This window comes from Oryctolagus cuniculus, chromosome 20, assembly GCF_964237555.1.
Source record: "Oryctolagus cuniculus chromosome 20, mOryCun1.1, whole genome shotgun sequence".
Lineage (NCBI taxonomy): Eukaryota > Metazoa > Chordata > Mammalia > Lagomorpha > Leporidae > Oryctolagus > Oryctolagus cuniculus.
Window position 1 is genome coordinate 8,679,999 of NC_091451.1, and position 21,337 is coordinate 8,701,335.

General features: G+C 46.5%; 1 protein-coding gene across 1 annotated transcript in view; it reads right to left on the bottom strand.

The window, feature by feature from the left end:
* Positions 1–7,376, bottom strand: part of SYT16 (synaptotagmin 16) — a 330,451-nt gene extending 323,075 nt beyond the window's left edge. Inside the window, exon 1 of the mRNA XM_002719549.5 lies at positions 7,246–7,376. The gene's annotated coding sequence lies outside the window, so the exon portion shown is untranslated. The remainder of the gene's footprint in view (positions 1–7,245) is intronic.
* Between the last annotated feature and the right edge of the window lie 13,961 nt (positions 7,377–21,337).

Here is a 21,337-nt window from a genome sequence, read left to right on the forward strand (position 1 = left end):
ATGGAAACAGGTGGAACAAGACAGGCAAAATACCAATACTTGTCAAGCCTGGGTGACCAGGTACATGCGAATTACTATATTATGCTTTCTTTTTTGGCGTGCATATGAAATTTTCCTAATAAAATGGACTATCACCCTTGACCTTATCATTTAACTCCATTTTTCCATTAACTTTCTCAAGTTCCCTCATTTTATACCATGAGGCCAAGAATACAGATGGATATCCCAGTGCTGTCATTTTATAAGTTATTTTCCTTCACAAATTTAAGGAAGAGTTTCAAGAACAGTACAAGAACTCCCAGATACACCAAATGTCAACATTTGGCCCTATTTGCATGCTTGCTTGCTTTCTCATACAATATACATATATACATATAAATGCCTAATAAAGACATACGCACATTTTTCCTACAGCATTTGAGATTTCATACAGAATCATGTTCCTTCCCCCTCCCTACCTTAGTGTACCCTAAGAAGAAAGATATTCCCTTTCAAATATCAGTAAAAATATCAAATTTATGAATTTGACATGGATACAGTTGTTATCCAATCCATATTCAAATCTCACTACTTATCACAATATTCTCCTTTGTAGAATTTTCCCCCTGACCTAGGATCTCATCTAAACTCACCCATGGAATTTAGTTCTCCCTTTAGTCTCCTTCCATCTGGTACTGCACCTCAGCCATCTTTCCTAACACGGACTTTTTTTTTTAATTTTTATTTTAATTTTTAATTAGTTTTTAACAGATTCAATGCGATATGTAGACACAATTCTAAGAACATAATGATATTTCTGACATTTGTTTTCACAGAATGTCTTTCAATTCAGAATTGTCCAAAATTTTCTCATGATTAGAATCATGATTATGGGGGCTGGCACTGTGGCACAATGGGTTCAAGCCCCAACCTGCAGTGCTGGCATCCCAAATGGGCGCCAATTCGAGTCTCGGCTGCTCCAGTTCCTATCCAGCTCTCCGCTAATGTGCCTGAGAAAGCAGTGGAAGATGGCCCAAGTCCTTGGGCCCCTGCATCCATGTGGGAGACCCAGAAGAGGCTCCTGGCTTCGTATCAGCTCAGCTCCAGCCGTTGTGGCCATTTAGGGAGTGAACCAGCAGATGGAAGACCTCTCTCTCCATCTCTCCCTCTCTGTAACTCTTCAAACTAAATAAAATAAATATATATATATATATAAAAAGAATCCCCTTTGGAAGTGGATTAAAAGCCTGGGAAGAGTGTGCCCAGCCCTTTTTTCCTCTTTGGCTTCTTGCCATTGTGGGTCCACAGGGCCCCTGCGTCTCCAGGGCACGTGGCCTTTGGGCCACCTGCCCCATGCCTCCTGGCCTAGATGCTCCTCCACGCGGCTGGCTCCTGGTACTCAGTATGAATCCAGATTTCCCTCTCTCCGTTTAGACAGGACCGTCACCCTCCTATGCATCTTTCTCACTGAATAAAAAGCTTAAAACATAAATAAATAAATATAACTAAAAGAATCATGATTATGTGTTATTAGCGTAAGTGCACTGTGTCCTCTCTCTCCCTTCTGTTTCATTATTGGTGATGCTATCTTTATTTGGTTAAAGGAGTGTAGTCCAGGTTTATCTCCTTTTTGCAATTAGTAATGTGTAGGAAAATTCTTTAATATTATAAATATGCTGTTCCCCTTCAAATGTTCACACAAGAGTTCTGCATTCATGAAAGAGTCCTGCTTGAAGCAACTGCTACTATGACAGTTACAAAGAAGTAATTTCTTCTTTGTCTGCATATTTAGTTGGCATCATTTATAAACTTTTTAATAATTACTATATTAGAAGGAATTTTGCTTAAGAATTACAGTCCGTTTCCACTCAGAGTTGAGCAGTTCTCCTTTACGGTGTCTGCCTCCTAAATCCTGAGCATCTCAAGGAACTGGCTGGCCATGGTTCCCAACCTTCACTGCTGAGGATCCTTCCCAGGTGCCCCTTCCTCCTATTCCTCAGGTACTGAGCTCAGAGTGTGCACTGCTGACGGAGCAGAAAAAGGCAGAGAAAGGGCCAGCGCAACGGCTCACTAGGCTAATCCTCCGCCTTGTGGCACCGGCACACCGCGTTCTAGTCCCGGTCAGGGCGCCGGAGTCTGTCCTGGTTGCCCCTCTTCCAGGCCAGTTCTCTGCTGTGGCCCGGGAGTGCAGTGGAGGATGGCCCAAGTCCTTGGACCCTGCACCCCATGGGAGACCAGGAGAAGCACCTGGCTCCTGCCATCAGATCAGCGCGGTGCGCCGGCCGCAGCGCGCCAGCCATGGCGGCCATTGGAGAGTGAACCAATGGCAAAAGGAAGACCTTTCTCTCTGTCTCTCTCTCTGTCCACTCTGCCTGTCAAAAAAAAAAAAAAAAAAGGAGAGAAAGGAAACTGTAGGTTGGCGACAAGGATGAAGAGAGTACTTCAAAAAGCTTATGGGAAAACAGAGTCGAAAAATAAGTTTATTTGGTTGCAAAAGAATCTTGAATCCCTGCATGGTTTTCATAATACACATTTTTTTTTTTTTTTTTTTTTTTTTTGACAGGCAGAGTGGATAGTGAGAGAGAGAGACAGAGAGAAAGGTCTTCCTTTGCCGTTGGTTCACCCTCCAATGGCCGCCGCGGCCGGCGCACCGCGCTGATCCGATGGCAGAAGCCAGGAGCCAGGTGCTTTTCCTGGTCTCCCGTGGGGTGCAGGGCCCAAGCACCTGGGCCATCCTCCACTGCACTCCCTGGCCACAGCAGAGGGCTGGCCTGGAAGAGGGGCAACCGGGACAGAATCCGGCGCCCCGACCGGGACTAGAACCCGGTGTGCCGGCGCCGCTAGGCGGAGGATTAACCTAGTGAGCCGCGGCGCCGGCCTCATAATACACATTTTCAATGAACACTTTGAAGATTCCCTCACATGCGTGGAATTCAAATTTGTTGCACCAAAACAAACTTCTCTTTTCACTGCATTTTTCCATGAACTTTTGAAATACTGTTGTAGAGGGGAAGGAATTGGCTACTGATAGAGACTGCTCATGAGGAAGCAGCCATAAGCTTGTGGACTGACCAGACCGAGGGGACTCGGGATCAGCTGGTAGACCAGAAGCAGCCTATCAGAGACCAAACGTCTCCCCCGTCAGGCCAAAAACGCTCATCAACAACAGCCCCAGGCCCAGTATTCACCTACGGACTGCCCAAGACTCCTGGGCATAATACACTTAGATACCTCCACCTGCCCAAACATGCCTGGCTGCTCCTGAGACCATTTCTCTTACAGACACACTAAAAGTGACCTCAGAAATAAAGACCCATAAATAGAAACAGTTATAACCCCAGAAAGGCCATCAACGGTAATACACAATAACCACCACTTTGTATAACAAACTGGGATCTCAAAATTCCTTATCATTTGGTGATAATCCACTGAAATCCAAACTAAGGCTCTGAAGCCCCCTGTTTCTCCTCCGGAGCCTGTCGCTAGGCAGCATGCTACCTGGGCAGAAGAAGAGTTGTCCACCCTCTCTTTTTGTGAACGTCATAAGATTCCAAGTGAATATTTTAAGTCTCTGCAGTTTACATGCCTAGACATACCACATTCATTTTAAAAGTTCTTTCCAGATTCCTCCCAGAAATGACAGGAGTAGAGTACTCGGATTTTGCCTAGCTTTAGAACCAATTTTTTTCCCTGATGGGGAATTTCTTCGGAGAAAAAGAAAAATGAGAAAGCAGCCAGCGATAGCCATAAGGCAGTATGGTGACCCATACGGTGACCTCCGCCACAATGAGGCCATGGACTCACCTCACTGTGGCACTATGTTCTGCTGGGGAAGCGACTGTCAGCCTGCTCTGACCTGCCCCTCACCTGTTAGGTGCTCACCTGCAGCCGTCAGGAGAAGGGCAGGGGACCCAGTAGCTTCAGCATCCCTGTACTTGCTAGAAATGAAAATTCTCGGCCGGCGCCGTGGCTCAATAGGCTAATCCTCTGCCTGCGGTGCCAGGAACCCAGGTTCTAGTCCCAGATGGGGTGCCGGATTCTGTCCCGGTTGCCCCTCTTCCAGGCCAGCTCTCTGCTGTGGCCCGGGAGTGCAGTGGAGGATGGCCCAAGTGCTTGGGCCCTGCACCTGCATGGGAGACCAGGAGAAGCACCTGGCTCCTGCCATCGGATCAGCGTGGTGCGCCAGCCACAGCGGCCACTGGAGGGTGAACCAACAGAAAAGGAAAACCTTTCTCTCTTTCTCTCTCTCTCTCACTGTCCACTCTGCCTGTAAAAAAAAAAAAAAAAAAAAAAAAAAAAAAGAAATGAAAATTCTCAGGCTGCATCCCAGACTTGTTGATCAGAAACTCCAGGAATGAGGCTGTTATATGATTTAACAAGCCCTCTGGGTGACTGTTTTTTTTTTTTTTTTCAAGATGTATTTATTTATTTGAAATTCAGAGTTACAGAGAGAGAGGGAGAGACAGAGAGAGAGGTCTTCCATCCACTGGTTCACTCCCCACATGGCCACAATACTCAAGGCTGGGCCAGGCTGAAGCCAGGAGCTTCTTCCAGGTCTCTTATGTGGATGTCAGGGGCCCAAACACTGCATCATCACCTGCTGCTTTTCCAAGGCCATTAGCAGGGAGCTGGACCAGAAGTGGAGCAGCTGGGTCACAAACTGGCATCCATATGGGATGCTGGCACTGCAGGTGGCAGCTTTACCTGCTGTGCCACAACACCAGCCCCTTTCTGGGTGATTCTGGGGCATATTAAAGTCTGAGACCACCTTGAAAAAACACTGACACCAGAGTAAGTTTTAAAAGCTCTTGGGGGGCCGGCGCCGTGGCTCACTAGGCTAATCCTCCACCTTGCGGCGCCGGCACACCGGGTTCTAGTCCCGGTCGGGGCGCCAGATTCTGTCCTAGTTGCTCCTCTTCCAGGCCAGCTCTCTGCTGTGGCCCAGGAGTGCAGTGAGGATGGCCCAAGTGCTTGGGCCCTGCACCCCATGGGAAACCAGGAGAAGCACCTGGCTCCTGGCTTCAGATCAGCGCGATGCGCCGGCTGCAGCGGCCATTGGAGGATGAACCAACGGCAAAGGAAGACCTTTCTCTCTGTCTCTCTCTCTCACTGTCCACTCTGCCTGTCAAAAATAAAAAAAAAATAATAATAAAAGCTCTTGGGGATATAATAATACGCAACCATGGCTGGAAAACCAAGCAAAGAATCTACAGCTGGGAGGAGCTGTGATCAGAAGCATCTCTATGCTAACTATGGATGTGGGACTCTAAGATATACACCAGGTCAAGATGTGGGGCGATTTTCAAGAAACTGGCTGAGAACACTTCCCTTCCCTGCGTTTCCATGGTAGGGACACACGGGAGCCTCTCCCATGACTTCTGAGTAAGAACAAAGGTGAACTAATTCTCCTCCACGCTCCGTAAACCTTTCTGATTTCTAGCTCTGGCCCCGCTCAGAATGAACAATCACAACACTCAGACTTCAGCTCAAGAGCCAAGCTTGCCAAATGTCCTGTTAACAACAAAATCAACGGCATAAAGTTTGGCTCGTCAATGGAGCTGATCAGACTACATAAGGCATAGAAGAAACATTGAACTAAATAACCTGAGACAGGGGCCAGCGCCGTGGCTCACTTGGTTAATCCTCCGCCTCTGGCACCGGCAACCCATATGGGCGCCGGGTTCTAGTCCCGGTTGCTCCTCTTCCAGGCCAGCTCTCTGCTGTGGCCCAGAAGGGCAGTGGAGGATGGCCCAAGTGCTTGGGCCCCTGCACCTGCATGGGAGACCAGGAAGAAGCACCTGGCTCCTGGCTTCAGATCGGCACAGCGCCAGCTGTGGCGGCCATTTGGGGAGTGAACCAACGGAAGGAAGACCTTTCTCTCTGTCTCTCTCTCTCATTGTCTATAACTCTACCTGTCAAAAAAATAAAAAATAACCTGATCAAAGAATTTTCTTCTGGGATACCAGTGTCTCATCTTTACCCACTGCATTCAGGTGACGCATAAAATCACCTGTAGACACCCTGAGCCACGTTACCAAATGCAAGAACAAGGGCAGATCTGATTATCTGCCTTGCTGTTGAATCTTAGCGTTGTTAATAGAAGCCTAAGCCCATTATTTCTTTGCACCGAGGTAAAAAGAAGAGGAAGAACTGGACACTGCATGAACCAGCAGAAAAGGGGAAGTCGGCCCAGAGTAGCAGATTTTACTGAAAACACCTGATCTGCATTTTATTTGCATGTTGGCACCTGCACACACGAAGCACAAAATGCTGCAGTCAGAGAGAGGCAGCGCAACCACCCTTGACCGTGGATCAGCCGCCTGTCCATCCATCACCTTGCGAGCTATGAAAGCCTTGTTCTAATCTGCAGACAGAAAGTGCGGACAGAGTCTCGTCCTACTGCTAGTGAATTTGGAGACGGGAAACGCACGTCTGATCCAGGACTCAAACCCAGGCTCTCTGCTGGCCACCGAAGTTGTGTTCTTGGCTGGCTGGAATAACAGTTGGTTTAAAAGAAATATGATAAATGACTGCAGAACTCCTGGCCCTCATCTTCCCACACGTGTCCCTTCTCGCCTCTCTAAAACACCTTGCAAAGGCGCCACTGGAACCAGCACATTCGCTCATTAATGAAGTCCCCAATACGCAGATGCTGGGTGTGGCGCAGGTGGCTCCAGCGTTTGGCTCTGAACTCCCCTTGACAACATCTGAGTTACCCAGATTCACACAGTCGCGATTCCAACCTGCGAAAGCGCCGGAGCCAGGATGCCACAGGCAGGCCCGGCAGGCCACCCCATCCCAGAACGCTCCCGGTCGGGAGTTCGAACCTGACGTCCGCACGCGGTCGCTTTTCTGTCCACGGCGGCAGCTGCCCGCGAGGAGCACAGGCCACCCCACCCCAGAAAGCGGGGCGCAATCCCGACCCAGGACTCCAGGCGAAACCTTGAACTCTGCGCCCAACGCTCGCGGCTCCCTGAGGACCGGCGCCGGGCCTGGGGACAGTGCCCCCGAAACGGCTGCCATCCACCCCCACCCGTAGCACTGTCTCCTGCACCTGCGGCCCCATCCCTCCCGGGGCAGGCTCCACAGGCCACCTGTCGGGCAGCAGCGCGCGTGTGCAGCAAAGGGACAAGGGCCCGCGGGGCGAGGGAGACCCCGCCGCCGCTCCCGCGAGCCCCGCACAAAGGCGGGCGTCGGGGAGAGGAAGACAGCCCCCCGCGGGCCCCACCGCCTCACCCCGGGCCTCCGCGGCCCGAGCGCACTTACTGTAGGTCCCCACGGCTCGGTGCCGGCGGCAGCCGCGGAGGGGTTTCCGGCACCGAGCCCGGGCGGGCGCGCGCTCCTCAGCAGGCCTCGCGCGCTCGGGGGCCGCGACGCGCACAGCCGCTCCCGCCGCGCGCCCCGCGCCCCGCGCCCCGCAGCCGGCGCCGCCAGAGCCGGGCCCCGCCCGGGGAAGCCGGCCGACCTGTGGCGCCCGCAACCCGCACCTACCTTCCCCGCCCCCAAAGACAATGAAAGCCGCAACTTGGCCACGCCAGGGCCGCCTCTCCAGGGCCACCTGTGTTTCCTTCCACCCCCCACTACAGAACATGAGTTCTCGTCCCCTCGCCCCTTCTCACCTCGCCCCCGCCTGGAGTTTCTTCCCCAGCGGGGCTGGGATCCAAGGGGCAATGCCTAATGCCTGTTGGAAGAAGCAGGAAAGACAAGAGTCAGGGCTGGCAGGCAGGTGTCAGCTAGATGCCACCAGCCAGATGCAGAACAAGAATCCTTCAAGGCGGGAGAGCTCCGGAGAAACCCTCTGGACACCAGCCTTGCAGGCTGTAAGGTGCTCTCCGCTAACCCTCTGTCCCGTCCCCACTGTGCCCAACCGTTCTCCATAGACACTTGTGTGGGTGGATGGTCTGCTCACTGTATGTGGCCAGATAAGCAACTGGTGGTCAGGTTACCGTGGGCCAGCCACAGCCCCGCCAACTGGAGTGGACACAGGAGGGGAGCAGCCGGGGTGAATGACCCAGGCTGGTTAGTGACTCAGGGGTCGCCAAGGTTCAGGAGGGTTCTGAATTGGCATTGGCTCTGAAAGTTGTGTACAAGTTCTTGAAGGTCACAGTTCTTTGTTATTTTTCTACTCGTTTCTGTATGTGTTTGAGAGAGAGAGAGAGATCCCCCATCTGTTGGTTCATTCTTCAAATGCCCACATTTCCCAGCTGAAGCTGGGAGCCAAAGTTGAGTGGCAGAGACCCAAGTACCTGAGCCACGCCCCTGTTGTTTGACTGGGTGTGTGCTAGCAGGGAGCTAGAATTAGGACCAGAGCCAGGACTGGGACGAAGGTGCTCCCGTATGGCACGCAGGCTTTCATAGTAGTGTCTTAGCCCCCGTGCCAAATGCCCACCCCAGAGCAGTGAGGGAATCCCCAAGGGGACGAAGGAGCGGTGCGCTGAGGCAAGGACAGGGAACAGCAGAGCAAGAGGCAGACCAGAAACGGGGAAGCACGGTTAGCCTCATCGCTGCTGCGGTCGAGGGACCAAACCTGGAACTTGAGCTGAGACGGAGGACAGAAAGGGCGTTCGAACTGCCAGGATATTAGTGTCCCTGGCTCACCGTGGGAGCAAACATTAATGTTCTCGAAAGGAAAGCATCCCAAGTGAGGCTCACACATGTGGGCTCCAAATAAAAATCTCCAGATACAACAAAGATATAAACCACCATGAGTGAGACGTAGCAAAAACAATAGTTAGTAGCCTGAGTTGTTCCATTTCAGACATTTAAACTGCCACATAGGATAATTAGGCTTGAAATAGCTAATTGGAAAAAAAAAGGAAAATATTGGGGGCCAGCGCTGTGGTGTAGTGGGTTAAGCTGCCGCCTGCGGTGCCAGCATCCCATATGGCTAATGCAGGCTGCCAGTATTGCAACCAGCAGCTTAATCCCTTAAGCTACACACCACTGGCCCCATGCATATATTTTTTTATATTTTCTTGTTCTTTGAATACTTTTTTCCTTTTTTTAAAAAAACGGACTTATGTATTTTTGAAAGGCAGAGTTACAGAGAGAGAATAAGAGATAGGAAGAGAGAAAAAGAGGTCTTCCATCTGCTGGTTCACTCCCCAAATGGCCACAATGACCAGGGCTGGGCCAGGCCAAACATAAGAGCCAGGAGCTTCATTCAGGTCTTCAGTGTGGGTGCAGGGGCTCATGCACTTGGGCTGTCCTCCCCTGCTCTCCCAGCTGCACTAGCAGGGAGCTGGATTGGAAGTGGAGCAGCTGGGCCTTGAACCAGTGTCCATATGGGATGCCGGCACTGCAGGTGGCGGCTTTACCCGCTACGCCACAGTACCAGCCCCAAAGCATGATTATTTTAAAAGATTTATTTAAGATGTAGAGAAATAGAACTCCCACTCACTTGTTCACTTCCCAAATTCAGTCCAGGTGTCCCACGTGAACTCCTTTGACTCCTGCTGCTGCCTCCCAGAGCACACATTAATAGGAAGCTGGAACTGGTAGATCTAGAACTTAAATTCAGGCAGTCCCATAGAAGACTCAGGTCTCCGAAGCTTCATCTTAATCACTGGGCCAAATGCCCACCCCCAAAACAAAGTATCGCTTTTTATTGGTTGGTACATTTTTTAATTATAAACAAGATAATTTCCTGGACATTTGGGTCCTTAAGAACAGACAGAATATTTAGTTTTTAAATACAGCACAAAAGGTTCTGAAAAGGTTGAGAAAATTTTATGGGCAACAAGTTGAAGTTTACAGAGAGAATGCACTCATGTAGTTCACTAAGTATAATAAAGTGGTGTGTAAAGTTAGCAGGAGAGCAGAGGCAATAAATAGTCTTTCAAGAAACAACAAGATAAATCATTTAAAATATTGAAAAAAAGCAAAAGTGGCAACAGTTTGTGGGACTTCAGAAAACTCAACTCATTTAAAATCCCATACATAATAAGAAGTTCAGGTTAAACAAACCTTGCGAGCGTCGCTTTCTCTAAAAGCAGTCAACTGAAGTGTAAACCCCATTCTGAATGCAAACCCCATAGTTAGGAACGTTAGTGATAGGAAACTTTAAATTAGTTGTAGATAATGCAGTTATATGGAAGTTTTATTTCTCTTTGTTCTGTTACCTAGGTTCTTTTTTAAAAAAAGAAAAAGACTTTTTCAAATCTCATATTAAAGTATTCGAAATAAAATTGGTGCATATAAAAATATTTCCTTCGTAGCATAATCTGTAATTAGCTTGATGATCAAACTTTGTAGCTCCCAACAAAATGCAAATTAATAACATGATTCGGTTTTGTAGTACTTAGCATTTGAGGAAGATTAGCCTCCTAAAAATCAGGGAATTTCTTTTACACATTTTCAGAAGTGCACCAACACTGTTCTTTCTTTTTTTAAAGATGTATTTATGTATTTATTTGAAAGGCAGAGTTCCAGAGAGAGAGAGAGAGATCTTCCATCTGCTGGTTCACTCCTCCAATAGCTACAAAGGCAAGAGCTGCGCCAGTCTGAAGCCAGAAGCCAGGAGCTTCTTCTGGGTCTCCCACATGGGAGGCAAGGGCCCAAGCACTGAGGCCATTTTCGCCTGCACCTTAGCAGAGAGCTGGATGGAAAGTAGAGCAGCCGGGATAGGAACCGGTGCCTGTACCAACACTTTTCAAGTCATGATGCTAATATAATGCTGAAGTGTGATCAAACAGCACGTGGGTGACCTAAATGATAAGTGAGTTAATACACTCTCCAAGTAGAGTAAGCAGGGTCTTTGTAACCTGGGGGACACTCGGGGCACAGATCCAGTGAAGGTCAGTAATATCTAACCAACCACCTCATTCCTTTCTGAGTTAGAAACTGTGGGAGATTCAACCCTCGAAGGGGAAACCCAGGGCTTGACCCCTCACTTGACCCGAATGCACTCCCATGTCCATAGTGCTGGGCAGGCAGGACTCCTGCAGGACCCTGTAGTCTCCCTCATGCAGAGTCAGAGGATGGTTTGGCTCTCAGAGAACTTAGAAATCAAGGAGAGAAATCCCTGAAAGGAGTGACCATGGAGAGGGAAATCCCAAAATCTAGACATAAAATCCCCTCGGCTGTTTGTCTACAAACAAGCACTCCTGTGATTCTACGGCAAGGGATCAGCTGCAGATCTGCAAGGACTGAGCCGGTGTTTCAGCAGCTGCCCGCTTGGGGTGTCCTGAGTTCAAAGGTCAGATCCTACAAGGATAGTGATATGGTGAACGCCTCGTGCTCTCCATTAAACATCAAGAGTCATACCTTGGAAATAGGGAACATTTATCCAGACTAAGGAATTTGCCTCAAATCCAAGGCAAAGGCCAAAAGAGAGGCACCTTAACAAAGCCCACAATCCAGTCTCTACAAATACAAGATGCACCATCAGTAATTTAACTGCTTCCTAGGACAAAACTCAACATCTTACCTCAACAATGAGGTTATAGAGGCAAGAGTTTCCAGTATTTATCACCATACAATAAAAATCACTACACAGGGAAAGAACCAGGAAAATGTAATCCACAGTCAACAGAAGTAGAAATACTGATGACCCCAACATGGGAACTAGCAGAAGCTTCAATATGCCTCGAAAAATGTTAAACCCATATGGGGTCTGTAGTATAAATCTATAGCATCTACCCTATAGTTGAGTATAAAACTGCAGAATCTACAGGAAAGGGGGTTATAATAAATGAAGAAAGGGGACATTTCAGTGGAAATATGAGACCAAAAAAAAAAAAAAAAGAACCAAGGGGATATCTTAAAACTAAAAAATGATACAAGTAAAATTAGTTATTAGATGGTATTAACAGCAGATGGAATATAAGAGAAGAAAGGGTTCATACACAGAGAAAGCCACAGTAACCTATGGGATGGCGTTATGTAGGTTACAGACAGGCAATTGGTGTTCCCAGAAGAGAAGCAGAGGAGACCAGTGCAGCGAATCACTGGGATACACCAGGAACCTCTTATCAAACTCCGAAAAGGCAAAAATAAAGAACTTAAAGGCGGTCAGTGAAAAGGGACACATTACAATATACAAGGAAACCATAAGAATAGAAACTAAATTTTCATCAGAAACAATGCAGGCTGGAGACAACGGAATAATCTTAGACGTTCTGAAGGAAAACAGCCGTCCACCTGGAATTCTAAATCCAGCAAACACAGTATACAAAAACTAAAGTGAAATAAAGACGTTTTCAAACTAACAGAATCTGAAAGAACTGGCCTCTGACAGAGCTGAGCTGAAGAAATTAATATTCAAAGAACTCCAGGCGGAGGGAAAATTATTCCAAATGAAAGCCCAGATTGGCATGAAGGAATGAAGAGCAGTGGATAAGGCTCACCCGTGGGTAGCTGGAAGACTGTTCTCTTCTTGCTTTTTCTTTGTTTAAAGCAAGGACAGAATGCATAACAAGGATTATAGTATTGACATATATGAAATCTATGACTGTGCCACGAGGTGAGAGGACGTGTAAATAGAATTGCACTGATTTAAGAGCCTGTATCTGCAGGGGCAGGCGTTTGGCACCATGGTTAAGATGTCACATGGAACACCCACAGCCCATATTGCGCAGTGTGGGTTTGAGAACTGGCTCTGCTCCCAATTCCAGCTTCTTGCTGATGTGTACCCTGGAAAGCAGCAGGTGATAGTTCAAGTGGTTGGATTTCTGCCACCCACATGGGAGACCTGGACTAAGTTTTTGATTCTTGGCTTCAGCTTGACCCAGACCCAGGTGTAGTGGGCATTGTGAGGACTGAACCAGCATATGGAAAATTCATCTCTCTCTCTCTCTCTCTCTGCCTTTGAAATAAATAACTAAATAATTTCAAAAAGCTCAGAATATGCATCTCTCACTTGTTACATTACTAAGTTACAGAGGAAATTTTAATTCCAGAGCAAACCAGGCCTCCTGGCCCTAGAGCTGAGGCGCTTTATCATGGCACAGTGCTATGTTCGCACACTTGAGTATGTCACTGTGTTCCAATACTGACAGTAATGTAGAGCATCATCATCCCATCAACCAAATCCTGACTGAACTGAGAACATGTGGGATTGCAAAGCCCAGCTCTGCTCACAGCCTTTTGGGGAGGCTGAGATGGATGCTTGCACAGAATTTGCTATGCTCTGTGACACGTGATGACCCTGAGACACTGGCCACAGTTGACTGCACCGGGGATTTATGCCCTAGTTAGGGGCAGCCGTGCTTTGGGCTGGACACAAGGGAGACCAGCAGCCAGAATGGCCTAGTTGAATCCTCTGCCCAATCACGGGGCTGCTTTTGGATCAGACCTACCAGAACCAATGAGATCCTGTTTCAGGGACAGCAGAAGTGGCCGAGGGAGGAGTGGGCGGGATAAGCGGGAGGGCACATGAAGATGACCATACACAGCCACTGCCCAGCAATGGACGCTCACTCTGACAGTGAGGACACAACCCAGCTTCTGAGCTGCAGGTCTGCACCGCCTAACACAGTCATCTGGGCAGCTCTCCAGGAAGCTGTGCCCGGGAAGATGCTCCTGACTTGGCTCTGTGTCCTTACACCCAGCCTCCAGCGTTTACAATTATGGGGGTGTGACTTTGTTCCTTCCAACCCAAGGGCACCTGTCCAAAGATACCTTCAAAAAAAATTCAGGGGGCCGGCGCTGTGGCATAGCAGGTTAAGCCACCGCCAGCAATACCAGCATCCCACATGAGTGCCCATTGGAGTCCCAGCAACTCCATTTTCAATCCAGCTCCCTGCTAATGCACCTGGGAAAGCAGTGGAAGATGGCCCAAGTACTTGGGCCCCTGAACCCACACGGGAGACCTGGATGAACCCGGCTCCTAGTTTCAGCCTGATCCAGCTCTTGCTGTTTTGCTATTTGTTTTTTGTTTGTTTGTTTGTTTTGTTTGACAGAGTTAGACAGTGAGAGAGAGAAACAGAGAGAAAGGTCTTCTTTCCATTGGTTCACTCCCCAAATGGCTGCTACGGTCGGAGCTACGCCGATCTGAAGCCAGGAGCCAGGTGCTTCCTCCTGGTCTCCCATGTGGGTGCAGGGCCCAAGCACTTGGGCCATCCTCCACTGCCATCCCGGGCCACAGCAGAGAGCTGGACTGGAAGAGGAGCAACCAGGACTAGAAGCCGGTGCCCATATCGGATGCCGGCGCCGCAGACAGAGGATTAACCAAGCGAGCCACAGCACTGGCCCCTGTTTTGCTATTTGGGAAACGAACCAGTGAATGGAAGATCATTCTCTCTTTGTCTCTCTCTGTCTCTCCCCCGCCCCTTCTCGCTTTTTGTAAGTCTGCCTTTCAAGTAAATAAATCTTTTTTTAAAAAAAATCCAGGCCTGTAATATACTGTACATTAAAACAAGTCAGGTATAATAAATCCCATGTATAAAAGGATTATACAACCTGAAGTGCGGGCTTTGACATTTATTTTAATACATGAAATGAGAAAAAATATGCAATAAAAATTACTACATAGTTGCCCAAAAGGTAAATGAAAATGTGAACAGCTAAGCTCCCACAGAGTTCTCTCAATGCCATTTGAAAGGAAGCATTATTCAAACTGTAACTAATTCCACCATCCAGGGTGAGCTCAGACGGCATCAGCAGCTATGCTGAGTTTCCTGGCTCTGTTCGTCAAAACAAAAGTAATTTTCAGCTCCCACACTCTGAAGACACCTCAAAGATTTGTCATTTCTGCATATGTGTGTGAATCTTTTTGTCAACTGAGCCATGTGAGCCTGTTCAAACATCAGTCTAAGGACCTGTGTAAACACATAAGCTTTCAACTATTGTGACTTAGAAAAATCAATTCAAAAGTCCCCACATTAATCAATAATAATCACTTTGGTTTCCCTGGCACCCAAGTACTTTCTCCAAGCCTACAGTTTCCAGCTGTGATTATTTTTGGAGTTCAATAATGTTATCTGTAAATTTTCAAAGCACTCTGTGGACCTTGACATTGCTGGACAAGTCATTTAAAACATTTTTACCATTTGGGAAAAGTTACTGATGCATTTCCCTGTTATCCCTATAAAGACAGTGTCTGCGCAAGGGCTGGTGCATCTCCCCTCCTTTGGCCTGGAATTAATACCTCTGTGTCTGTGACCAGGAGCGGCAAGCACTTTTCACTGCGGGTTAGAGTGAATGTTTCACCTCCTTGAATACTGTGCCTCTACTCACGGTTTGGGCATCTTGCAGGTTCTCAGAGACAGGGTCAAGAAGGCCAGATTGGGCCTTGGGAGTGCCTACAGTAGGAACCGTTAACAGCACCACAAAAGAAAACAAAGGATTTCTCAGAGAATGGCACATTCCCAGGGTAGTGGTCTGCTGAAGAAACTGTTAACAATATTTTTCTTTTCTTTTTTAAGATTTTAGTTATTTATTTGAGAGGTAGAGTTACAGACAGTGAGAGGGAGAGACAGAAAGGTCTTCCTTTTGTTGGTTCACTCCCCAAATGGCCGCAATGGTCGGAGTTGTGCCAATATGAAGCCAGGAGCCAGGTGCCTCCTCCCGGTCTCCCACGTGGGTGCAGGGACCCAAGGACCTGGTCCATCCTTCACTGCTTTCCCAGGCCACAGCAGAGAGCTGGATCGGAAGAGGAGCAGCCGAGACCAGAACCGGCACCCATATGGGATGCCGGTGCCGCAGGCGGAGGATTAACCTACTGCGCCATGGCGCCAACCCCTACAATATTTTTATTTTCAAAGCAACAAATATGACTCTAAGTAAGCATCCATATAAGCTGCATTTTATTAATGAGTTTTGGATATTCCAAGTCAACCTGGTATGTAATTTGTTTTAAAGATTCATTTATTTATTTGAAAGAGTTACAGAGAGAGAAAGAGAGGTGCAGAGAGAGACAGAGAGAGAGAGAGGTCTTCCATCCGATGGTTTACTCCCTAATTGGCTGCAGTGGCTGGAGCTGGGCCGATCCGAAGCCAGGAGCCAGGAGCTTCTTCCAGGTCTTCCACTGGGGTGCAGGGCCCCAAGGACTTGGGCCATCTTCTACTGCTTTCCCAGGCCATAGCCGAGAGCTGAATCCGAAGTGGAGCAGCAGGACCCATATGGGATGCTAGCACGGCAAGAGGCGGCTTTACCTGCTACACCACAGCACCGGCCCCAGTGTGTAATGTTGAAACTATAATTCTAATTCTCAATTTTGGACAATACTTTCATATACTGGGAGTTCTGAAAGTGATGATTTTCAATATAGCTTCTGTTTAAATTCACTGCCATAACCCCTCTTGTACCACAAATCTTTATTTTAATATTTTACCCAACTTAATATTGAAATGGTGCACTAATGACTTAGTGCAGTTATTTTATTATAATCAAGTTGGCAACACAAACGCTTAATTTAATTGGCAGCTAGTATTTGGACATCATGTTGGAATACTGGAAACCCCCTGTTAAACAAATATGTTCCATTTGGACTCTCTTCAGTCAGCTTCCATTTCACATTTTAAATCTACCAAATGATTCATAGACCACCTTCAGAATTTACTCACAAAATATTCTCTGTAACTTAAGCACTGCTCTGTCAGATGTACCATAAGACAGTGCACATTGGCTTAATACAATTTTGTTAATCTTATCTATTTTTCAGATAAGATTCAGATTGTAATTAATTTATAACAATGACAGGCTCTGGTTTTGTGGCTTGGTGGGCTAAGCCACTGCTTGCAACAGCCGCGTCCCATTAGCAAAGTGACAGCTTGAGTCCCAACTGCTCAGCTTCTGATCCAGCTCCCTGTTAATGCACCTGGGAAAGTAGCAGATGATGGCCCAAGGACTTGGGTCCCTGCCACCTGTGTGGGAGACCAGAATGGAGTTCCTGGCTCCCAGCTTCTGCCTTACCTAGCCAGGGCTGTTGCAGACATTTATGGAATGAACCAGTAGATGGAAGACAGCTCTTGCTTCCCCCCACCCACCCCGCCACCTGCCTTCCTAGAATAAATAAATAATTTAAAAATTTTTAAGTGACAAAAATTGATACTAGGTTGTGGAGTCACTCACCAATACTGGAAGTGGAAATATCAATTGACACTATTTTTGGTGCTAAATTTTACAATGAACACAATTTCATATATACACAAATATCCAACAGAAATCAACCAGAATGTGAACACAAAGGTCAATGCAATATTGTTGGAAAGAGTGACAAATGAATGAACTAGAGGCAGTGTACCTGACCTGAGACTATATTCTCAGACAGGTCTGATTGCAGAGCTGATCCTTGCCTAGTGTGTTGGAACTCAGCTCATAACCTGTTCCCTATGCTCCTTAAAAAGCTTCATAGACAAGGGTATGTGAAGCCATCATCAAAGTGAGGTATCACCCAAGTCAGAGCAACACTATAGTGGGACTCAATTGGTGTTAAAATCCACTTTATTGTTTAAGCCATTGTGAAGTGGGTTTTACTGCTTGCAATCAAAAGTACTCCCTGGATATCCTTTCCTACCGGCTTATCTAAGAAGACACTGAGAGTATGGGCTGAAGCCCTGCGTGCACAGCCCAGAGGCCTCACTTACTAACTCTGAGAATGTGAGCAAGGCTCACACCACCCAGAGGTAGTTTCTATTTGTCCAAGTGAAATGACACCGTGTATTCTATGTGCCGTGGTATGGAGAAACAGAGCACAACTCACTGTGTTAGTCGTACAAACCCCAGACAATTTCCAGCAAATAACCTGGTATACAAATGGCAATACTGCATCTATACCTCCAATTTTCCACAAACGTAAGTTCTGCCCAATGTTCACATCAGGAATACTATCTCATTTATTACCAGAAATGCTTGAGGTCAGAGGAGTGCATTGCTTTTAGCAGTTAAGAATAGCAAGAGTACTAAGCTTTATTTGGGTCAAAGAGTATTTTAATTATAAAAGACTATTTGCAGTGATACCACACACTTAATCACAGACACTGGCTGATTTGGATTGCATCTCCAACTCAGACTGGAATCCCTGAATTATATGAACACTGCTGAAAAGCAGCATATAGTAAGAGAGCTTGAGGCAAACATGTGGAATGGAGATCTGACGGTAGTAGCAGTCATAACATCGTGGCTCAAGCAATCACAATTTAAATGTCTGGAAAGAAAAACTAATAGAAATACGCATTTATGAAGCTTTAGGGTTTTTTTCTGTGAATACCAATTATTCTTTTACTTTTTTTTATTTATTTGACAGATAAGAGTTAGACAGTGAGAGAGAGAGAGATAGAGAGAAAGGACTTCCTTCCGTTGGTTCACTCCCCAAATGGCCGCTACGGCCAGAACTACGCAGATCCAAAGCCAGGAGCCAGGTGCTTTCTCCTGGTCTCCCAAGCGGGTGCAGGGGCCCAAGTGCTTGGGCCATCCTCCACTCCTTCCCGGTCCACAGCAGAGAGCTGGACTGGAAGAGGAGCAGCCAGGACTAGAACCAGCACCCATATTGGATGCCAACGCCATCAATGTTCGCAAATCAATCAATGTGATACACCACATTAACAGACTGCAGAAGAAAAACCATATGATTATCTCAATTGATGCCGAGAAAGCATTTGATAAAATACAACACCCTTTCATGATGAAAACCCTAAGCAAACTGGGTATAGAAGGAACATTCCTCAATACAATCAAAGCAATTTATGAAAAACCCACGGCCAGCATCCTATTGAATGGGGAAAAGTTGGAAGCATTTCCACTGAGATCTGGTACCAGACAGGGATGCCCACTCTCACCACTGCTATTCAATATAGTTCTGGAAGTTTTAGCCAGAGCTATTAGGCAAGAAAAAGAAATTAAAGGGATACAAATTGGTAAGGAAGAACTCAAACTATCCCTCTTTGCAAATGATATGATTCTTTATTTAGGGGACCCAAAGAACTCTACTAAGAGACTATTGGAACTCATAGAAGAGCTTGGCAAAGTAGCAGGATATAATATCAATGCACAAAAATCAATAGGCTTTGTATACACAGGCAATGCCACGGCTGAGAAAGAACTTCTAAGATCAATCCCATTCACAATAGCCACAAAAACAATAAAATACCTTGGAATAAACTTAACCAAGGACGTTAAGGATCTCTACGATGAAAATTACAAAATCTTAAAGAAAGAAATAGAAGATACCAAAAAATGGAAAAATCTTCCATTCTCATGGATTGGAAGAATCAATATCGTCAAAATGTCCATTCTCCCAAAAGCAATTTATATATTCAATGCGATACCAATCAAGATACCAAAGACATTCTTCTCAGATCTGGAAAAAATGATGCTGAAATTCATATGGAGACACAGGAGACCTCGAATAGCTAAAGCAATTTTGTACAACAAAAACAAAGCCAGAGGCATCACAATACCAGATTTCAGGACATAATACAGGGCAGTTGTAATCAAAACAGCATGGTACTGGTACAGAAACAGATGGATAGACCAATGGAACATAATAGAAACACCAGAAATCAATCCAAACATCTACAGCCAACTTATATTTGATCAAGGATCCAAAACCAATCCCTGGAGTAAGGACAGTCTATTCAATAAATGGTGCTGGGAAAATTGGATTTCTATGTGCAGAAGCATGAAGCAAGACCCCTACCTTTCACCTTACACAAAAATCCACTCAACATGGATTAAAGACATAAATCTACAACCCGACACCATCAAATTATTAGATAACATTGGAAAAACCCTGCAAGATATAGATACCGGCAAAAACTTCTTGGAAAAAACCCCGGAAGCACAGGTAGTCAAAGCCAAAATTAACATTTGGGATTGCATCAAATTGAGAAGTTTCTGTACTGCAAAAGAAACAGTCAGGAAAATGAAGAGGCAACCAACAGAATGGGAAAAAAAAATATTTGCAAACTATGCTACAGATAAAGGATTAATAACCAGAATCTACAAAGAGATCAAGAAACTCCACAACAACAAAACAAAAAACCCACTTAAGAGATGGGCCAGGGACCTCAATAGACATTTTTCAAAAGAGGAAATCCAAATGGCCAACAGACACATGAAACAATGTTCAAGATCACTAGTAATCAGGGAAATGCAACTCAAAACCACAATGAGCAGCCGGCACCCCGGCTCACTAGGCTAATCCTCCGCCTTGTGGCGCCGGCACACCGGGTTCTAGTACCGGTCGGGGCGCCGGATTCTGTCCCGGTTGCCCCTCTTCCAGGCCAGCTCTCTGCTGTGGCCAGGGAGTGCAGTGGAGGATGGCCCAAGTGCTTGGGCCCTGCACCCCATGGGAGACCAGGATAAGTACCTGGCTCCTGCCTTCAGATCAGCGCGGTGCGCTGGCCGCAGCGTGCACCAGCCGCGGTGGCCATTGGAGGGTGAACCAACGGCAAAAGGAAGACCTTTCTCTCTGTCTCACTCTCTCTCTCACTGTCCACTCTGCCTGTCAAAACACACACACACACACACACACAATGAGGTTTCACCTCGCCCCGCTTAGAATGGCTCACATTCAGAACTCTACCAACAACAGATGCTGGCGAGGATGTGGGGAGAAAGGGACACTAACCCACTGTTGGGGGAATACAAACTGGTAAAGCCACTATGGAAGTCAGTCTGGAGACTCCTCAGAAACCTGAAGATAACCTTACCATTCAACCCAGCCATCCCACTCCTTGGAATTTACCCAAAGAAAATTAAATTGGCAAACAAAAAAGCTGTCTGCACCTTAATGTTTATTGCAGCTCAATTCACAATAGCTAGAACCTGGAATCAACCCAAATGCCCATCAACAGTAGACTGGATAAAGAAATTATGGGACATGTACTCTATAGAATACCATACAGCAGTTAAAAAAAAAAAAATGAAATCTGGTCATTTGCAACAAAATGGAGGGATCTGGAAAACATTATGCTGAGTGAAATAAGCCAGTCCCAAAGGGACAAATATCATATGTTCTCCCTGATTGGTGACAACTAACCAACCATAAAAAAGGAAACCTGTTGAAGTGAAAGGGACACTATGAGAAACAGTGACTTGATCAGCCCTTGTCCCAACTGTTGATGAACAATTTGATACTTTATCCCTTTTAGTATTTTTTTTGTTCTACTTAATACTATTGGTTGAACTCTATAATTAACACACAATTATTTTTAGGTGTTGAAATTTAACTGAAAAGTGATCTCTGTTAAATGTAAGAGTGGGAATAAGAAAGGGAGGAGATGTACAATTTGGGACATGCTCAAGCTGACTTGCCCCAAATGGTGGAGTTAGAAATGTGCCAGGGGATTCCAATACAATCCCATCAAGGTTGTATGTACCAATGCCATCTCACTAGTCCAAGTGATCAATTTCGGGTCACAATAGATCATAATGATAGATTTAAGAGTCAAAGGGATCACATAAACAAGACTAG